The sequence below is a fragment of the Meles meles genome, chromosome 2, assembly GCF_922984935.1.
Source record: "Meles meles chromosome 2, mMelMel3.1 paternal haplotype, whole genome shotgun sequence".
In the NCBI taxonomy this organism is placed as follows: domain Eukaryota; kingdom Metazoa; phylum Chordata; class Mammalia; order Carnivora; family Mustelidae; genus Meles; species Meles meles.
Genome location: NC_060067.1, coordinates 64,813,458 through 64,819,989, shown reverse-complemented (window position 1 = coordinate 64,819,989; position 6,532 = coordinate 64,813,458). Strand labels below are relative to the sequence as shown.

Genomic DNA, 6,532 nt, shown 5'->3' with positions numbered 1-6,532 from the left:
CTCCTCACAGCCTTGTCAAGAGTATGTGTTGTCCAACATTTAGAATTTTGTGAATCTGATAGGTGAAAAATTGCATATAAAGGTAGTTAAAAAACTGCACTGAGATATAACTGGCATATGATAAATTGCACATACTTACAATGTACAATTTGATGCATTTTGACATATGGATATTGTTACACCATCATCAAATTCAAGATAATGGACATATCCATCCCCCAGAAAAGTATCCCTCTACAACCTCCCTCTAGAAGCACCCCACCCCTCTTCTGGGCAACCACTGACCTGTCCTATTATTATACATTAGTTTGCAATTTTTTAAGATTTTATTTATTTGACAGAGAAATAGAGATTACAAGTAGGAAGAGAGACAGGCAGAGGGAGAGGGGGAAGCAGGCTCTCTGCTCAGCAAGGAGCCCATTGCAGGGCTCAATTCCAGGACCCTGAGACTATGACCTGAGTCAAAGACAGAGGTTTAACCCACTGAGCCACCCAGGCGCCCCTAGATTAGTTTGCATTTTAAAGCATTTTATGTAAATGGAGCCAAGCAACACATACTCTGTTTTGTTTGACTCCTTTCACTCTGCATAGTTCTTCAAAGTCTTGTCCATGTTGTTGCACAGATCAGCAGTTCATTCTTTCTGTTGCAGAGTATAGATATACCCCAGTTTGCTTGATTATCACTTTGCTGATGGACATATGAGCTGTTTCAGGTTTGGGTTATTGCAAAATAAAGCTTCTGTTCATGGTTGTGTTTAAGTCCTTGCGTGGACATATGCTTTTACCTCTCTTGGACATAGATCTATGGATGGATGGCTAGATCTTATTATAAGTGTATGTTATACTTCATAAGAATCTGTCAAGCTGTTTTCCAATGTGGTTGCACCATTTCATACTCCTATCAGTACCATGTAAAATTCCAGCTCCTCCACACCCTCACCTAGGTATGTGTGGTGAACCTTTAGCTGGAGTCATTCTAACAGGTGAGTGGTGATTTCCCTCTCTGGTTTTAGTTAGGATTTCATATATTTGTTGCCAACCATATGTCTTCTCTGGTGAACCCATTTTTCTATTGGGTTGTTTGTTTTATTAGTTTTGAGTTTTAAGAGTTTGCTATATATTCTGGATACAAATCTTTTATCAAACATGTGGTTTGCAATTTACTTATTCTGCAGTCTGTCTTTTCATGATTTTTTAAAGATTTATTTGTTTTATCATTTTGAGAGAGAAAGTTGGAGGGGCAGGGGGTGAGAGGGAATCTGTTTGTTTGTTTGTTTGTTTGTTTGTTTGTTTGTTTTCAGCGTAACAGTGTTCATTGTTTTTGCACCACACCCAGTGCTCCATGCAGTATGTGCCCTCCCTATTACCCACCACCTGGTTCCTCAACCTCCCACCCCATCCCCACCCCTTCAAAACCCTCTGGTTGTTTTTCAGAGTCCATAGTCTCTCATGGTTCATCTCCCCTTCCAGTTTCCCTCAACTCCCTCTCCTCTCCATCTCCCCATGTCCACCGTGTTCTTTGTTATGCTCCACAAATAAGTGAGACCATATGATACTTGACTCTCTCTGCTTGACTTATTTCACTCAGCATAATTTCTTCCAGTCCCATCCATGTTGCTACAAAAGTTGGGTATTCATCCTTTCTGATGGAGGCATAATACTCCATTGTGTATATGGACCATATCTTCCTTATCCATTCATCCGTTGAAGGGCATCTTAGTTCTTTCCACAGTTTGGTGACCGTGGCCATTGCTGCAATAAACATTGGGGTACAGATGGCTCTTCTTTTCACTACATTTGTATCTTTGGGGCAAATATCCAGCAGTGCAATTGCAGGGTCATAGGGAAGCTCTATTCTTAATTTCTTGAAGAATCTCCACACTGTTCTCCAAAGTGGCTGCACCAACTTGCATTCCCACCCACAGTGTAAGAGGGTTCCCCTTTCTCCACATCCTCTCCGACACATATTGTTTCCTGTCTTGCTAATTTTGGCCATTCTAACTCGTGTCAGGTGGTAGGGTGAGAGGGAATCTTAAGCAGACTCCCTGCTGAGTGTGGAACCTGACTCGGGGCTCAATCACATTACCCTGAGATTGTGACCTGAGCCAAAATCAAGAGTCAGATGCTTGACTGATTGAGCCACCCAAGCACTTTGTCTTTTCATTCTTTTAACAATGGCTTTTTGAAGAGCAGAGGTGTTAATATTGATGATGTCAAATTTGTCAGCCTTCTGTTTCATAGATAGATACCTTTCATAGATAACTATGAATTTCTTGCTTAACTCAAAATCACAAAGGTTTTTCCCTGTGTTTCCTTCTACAATTGTGTATGTGTAGTTTTATAGCTTTGCATTTACATCTGTGATCCATTTTGAGTGGGGGGTTTTGTTATATGGTGCAAGCTATGAATCATAGTTCTCTCTCTCTCTCTTTTTTTTTTTACATGTGTATGGCCAATTGTTACAGGCTTATCTTTTGAAAAGGCTGTTCTTCCTCCACTGAATTGGTTTTGCATCTCTGTCAGAAATCAGTTGCGCACATATGAGTCAGTCTATTTCTGTAATCTCTATTCTGTTGCATCGATCCATTTGTTTATTTTGATACCAATAGCAGTTTCTTAATTGCTGTGGTTTTATTGCCTTAGTTGAGGCAGTGTTGGATATGTAAATTTGTTGTTCTTTTACAAGGTTGCTTTGGCTAGAAGAGGTTCTTTGCATTTCCATACAAATTTCAGAATTACTTGTCAATTTCTACTCAGAAGCCTGCTGTAATTTTGGTTTAGATTGTGTTGAGTCCATAGATCAGTTTAGGGAGAATTTACATGTTAACAAGCCTGAGTCTCCTGACCCATGGATGCAGTGTAGCTCTTCACTTCCTGCAGTCTTCTGAAATGTCTTTCAGCAGTGATTTACAGTCTTAGGTATACTTTTGTCAGGTTTACCCACAGGTAGTAAATATGTGCAATACTATTATAAATCTTATTGCTTTTTAAAATTTCAATTTCTTTTCTTTTCCCTGATAGCATAGGGAAATTCAATTGTTTTTTGTTTGTTTACTTGTATCTTACAAGTTTGCTAAACTCACTCATTAGTTTTAGTGGCTTTTCTGGAGATTCCATCAGCTCGATTTAGACAATCATGGAGTCCTTGAGTGAAGACAGTTTTACCTCTTTTCCAATGAAGATACATTTCATTTTTTTCTTGGCCTCATTGCACTGGCTAGAGCCCCCAGGACAATGTTTAATAGAAGTGGTTAGAGCAGATACAAGTGATTTTTTCCTGATTCAGTCTTTTGCCATGAAGTATGATGTTAGCTGTAAGTTTTTCGTGGATGTTCTTTATCACGTGGGAGAATTTCCTTTCAATTCCTACTTTCCTAATAGTTTCAACCAGAAATGGATGTTGGATTTTGTCAGATGGCTTATTTTCATCTATCAAGATGATTACATGGTTTTTCTTTTTCACCCTGTTATAGGATGAATCACATTGATTATTTTTAAGTATTAAATCAACTTTGAGTTCTTAGTCTAAACCTAACTTGGTCATGATATGCCATTCTTTTAAAATATATTATTGATTTCTATTTGTAAAAATCTTGCTAATATGAGATAGAACCAAATCAATAAGAGAAGAGAGAAGAACCACGTGGTCTTCTCAATTGATGCAGAAAAAGCATTTAACAAAATCCAGCATCCATTCCTGATTAAAATGCTTCAAAGTATAGGGATAGAGGGAACATTCTTCAACTTCATAAAATCTATCTATGAAAAACCCACAGCAAATATCATCCTCAATGGGAAAAAGCTCACAGCCTTCCTGTTGAGATCAGGAACACGACAAGGATGCCCACTCTCACCACTCTTGTTCATCATAGTATTAGAAGTCCTAGCAACAGCAATCAGACAACAAAGAGAAATAAACGATATTCAAATTGGCAATTAAGAAGTCAAACTCTCTCTCTTCACAGATGACATGATACTTTATGTGGAAAACCCAAAAATTCCACCCCCAAACTACCAGAACTCATACAGCAATTCAGTAATGTGGCAGGATACAAAGTCAATGTACAGAAATCAGTTGCTTTCTTATACACTAACAATGAAAATACAGAAAGGGAAATTAGAGAATCAATTCAAATCACTATAGAAGCAAGAACCATAAGATACCTGGGAATAAACCTAACCAAAGAGGTAATGGATCTGTACTCGAGGAACTACAGAACACTCATGAAAGAAATCTAAGAAGACACAAAAAATGGAAGACCATTCCATGATTATGGATCAGAAGAATAAATATCATTGAAGTGTCTATACTGCCTAGAGCAATCTATACTTTCAGTGCCATTCTGATCAAAATTCCACAGGTATTTTTCAAAGAGTTGGAGCAAATAATCCTAAAATTTGTATGGAATCAGAAGAGACACCGAATTGCTAAGGAAAAGTTGAAAAAGAAAAACAAAACTGGGGGCATCACGTTGCCTGATTTCAAGCTTTACTACAAAGCTGTGCTCACCAAGACAGCATGGTACTGGCATTAAAAAGAGACACATAGACCAGTGGAACAGAGTAGAGAGCCCAGATATGGACCCTCAACCCTATGGTCAAATAATCTTTGGCAAAACAGGAATAAATATATAGTGGGAAAAAGACAGTCTCTTCAATAAATGGTGCTGGGAAAATTGGACAGTTATATGTAGAAAAATGAAACTCAACCATTCTCTTACACCATACACAAAGATAAACTCAAAATGGATAAAAGACCTCAACCTGGGGCAGGAATCCATCAGAATCCTAGAGGAGAACATAGGCAGTAACCTCTTTGATATCAGCCACAGCAACTTCTTTCAAGATATGTCTCCAAAGGCAAAGGAAACAAAAGCAAAAATGAATTTTTGGGACTTCATCAAGATCAAAAGCTTCTGCACAGCAAAGGAAACAGTCAACAAAATAAAGAGGCAACCCACGAATGGGAGAAGATAGTCACAAATGATAGTGCAGACAAAAGGCTGATACCCAGGATCTATAAAGAACTCCTCAAACTCAACACACACAAAACAGAAAATCATGTCAAAAAATGGGCAGAAAACTGTTCAGACACTTCTCCATTGAAGACATACAAATGGCTATCAGACACATGAAAAAATGTTCATCTTCATTAGCCATCAGGGAGATTCAAATCAAAACCACATTGAGATACCACCTTACACCAGTTAGAATGGCTAAAATTAGCAAGATAGTAAACAACAAGTGTTGGAGACGATGTGGAGAAAGGGGAACCCTCTTACACTCTTGGTGGGAATGAAAATTGGTGCAGCCACTTTAGAAAACAGTGTGAAGATTCCTTAAGAAATTAAAAATAGATCGCTTCTCGGCCTTTTGGCTAAGATCAAGTGTAGTATCTGTTCTTATCAGTTTAATATCTGATACGTCCTCTATCCGAGGACAATATATTAAATGGATTTTTGGAGCAGGGAGATGGAATAGGAGCTTGCTCCGTCCACTCCACGCATCGACCTGGTATTGCAGTACTTCCAGGAACGGTGCACCAAAAAAAAAAAAAAAAAAGAAATTAAAAATAGAGCTTCCCTATGACCCTGCAATTGCACTACTGGGATTTACCCCCAAAGATACAAATGTAGTGAAAAGAAGGGCCATCTGTACCCCAGTGTTCATAGCAGCAATGACCACAGGAGCCAAAATGTGGAAAGAACCAAGATGCTCTTCAACAGACGAATGGATAAGAAAGATGTGGTCCATATACACGATGGAGTATTATGCCTCCATCAGAAAGGATGCATACCCAACTTTTGTAGCAACATGGACAGGACTGGAAGAGATTATGCTGAGTGAAATAAGTCAAGCCGAGAGAGTCAATTATCATATGATTTCACTTATTTATGGAACATAAGAAACAACACTGACGACATGGGGAGATGGAGAGGAGCAGAGAGTTGAGGGAAATTGGAGGGGGAGATGAACTATGAGAGACTATGGACTCTGGAAAACAATCTGAGGGTTTTGAAGGGGCGGGGGGGTGGGTAGGTTGGTGAGCCTGGTGGTGGGTATTATGGAATGTACGTATTGCATGGAACAGTGGATGTGGTACATAAACAATGAATTCTGGTACACAGAAAAGAAAAAAAAATTAAAAAATTAAAAATTTTTGTTGATAACTTTTGCATCTAAGCTCATAATGAATATTGGTTTGTACTTTTTTTTGTAATGCCTTTCTGGCTTTGGAATCAAGGTATTGCTGACCTCATAAAATTAGTTGGAAAGTCTATTCTCACTTTATTTCATGGAAAATTCTGGGGAGAGTTGTATTTATTTTTTCCATAAATATTTGCCAGACATCATCAGTGAATTTTGGTGTCTGGGGGTTTTATTATTAGAATTTTTTTAACTAAAAATTACATTTCTTTAAATATATAGAACATATCAGGTTATCTGGGGTTTTGGAATAATCTTTGGTGGTTTATGTCTTCTAAGGGATCTTTACATGTCATCTCAGCTCACAAAGCTGTTCCTAATATTT

General features: G+C 38.2%; 1 non-coding gene across 1 annotated transcript; it reads left to right on the top strand.

Moving 5' to 3' along the window:
• Positions 1-5,357: 5,357 nt before the first annotated feature.
• On the top strand, positions 5,358-5,548 carry LOC123937630. Its single transcript, XR_006817508.1, has one exon. It is a non-coding gene; the product is annotated as a U2 spliceosomal RNA (small nuclear RNA).
• Positions 5,549-6,532: the final 984 nt, after the last annotated feature.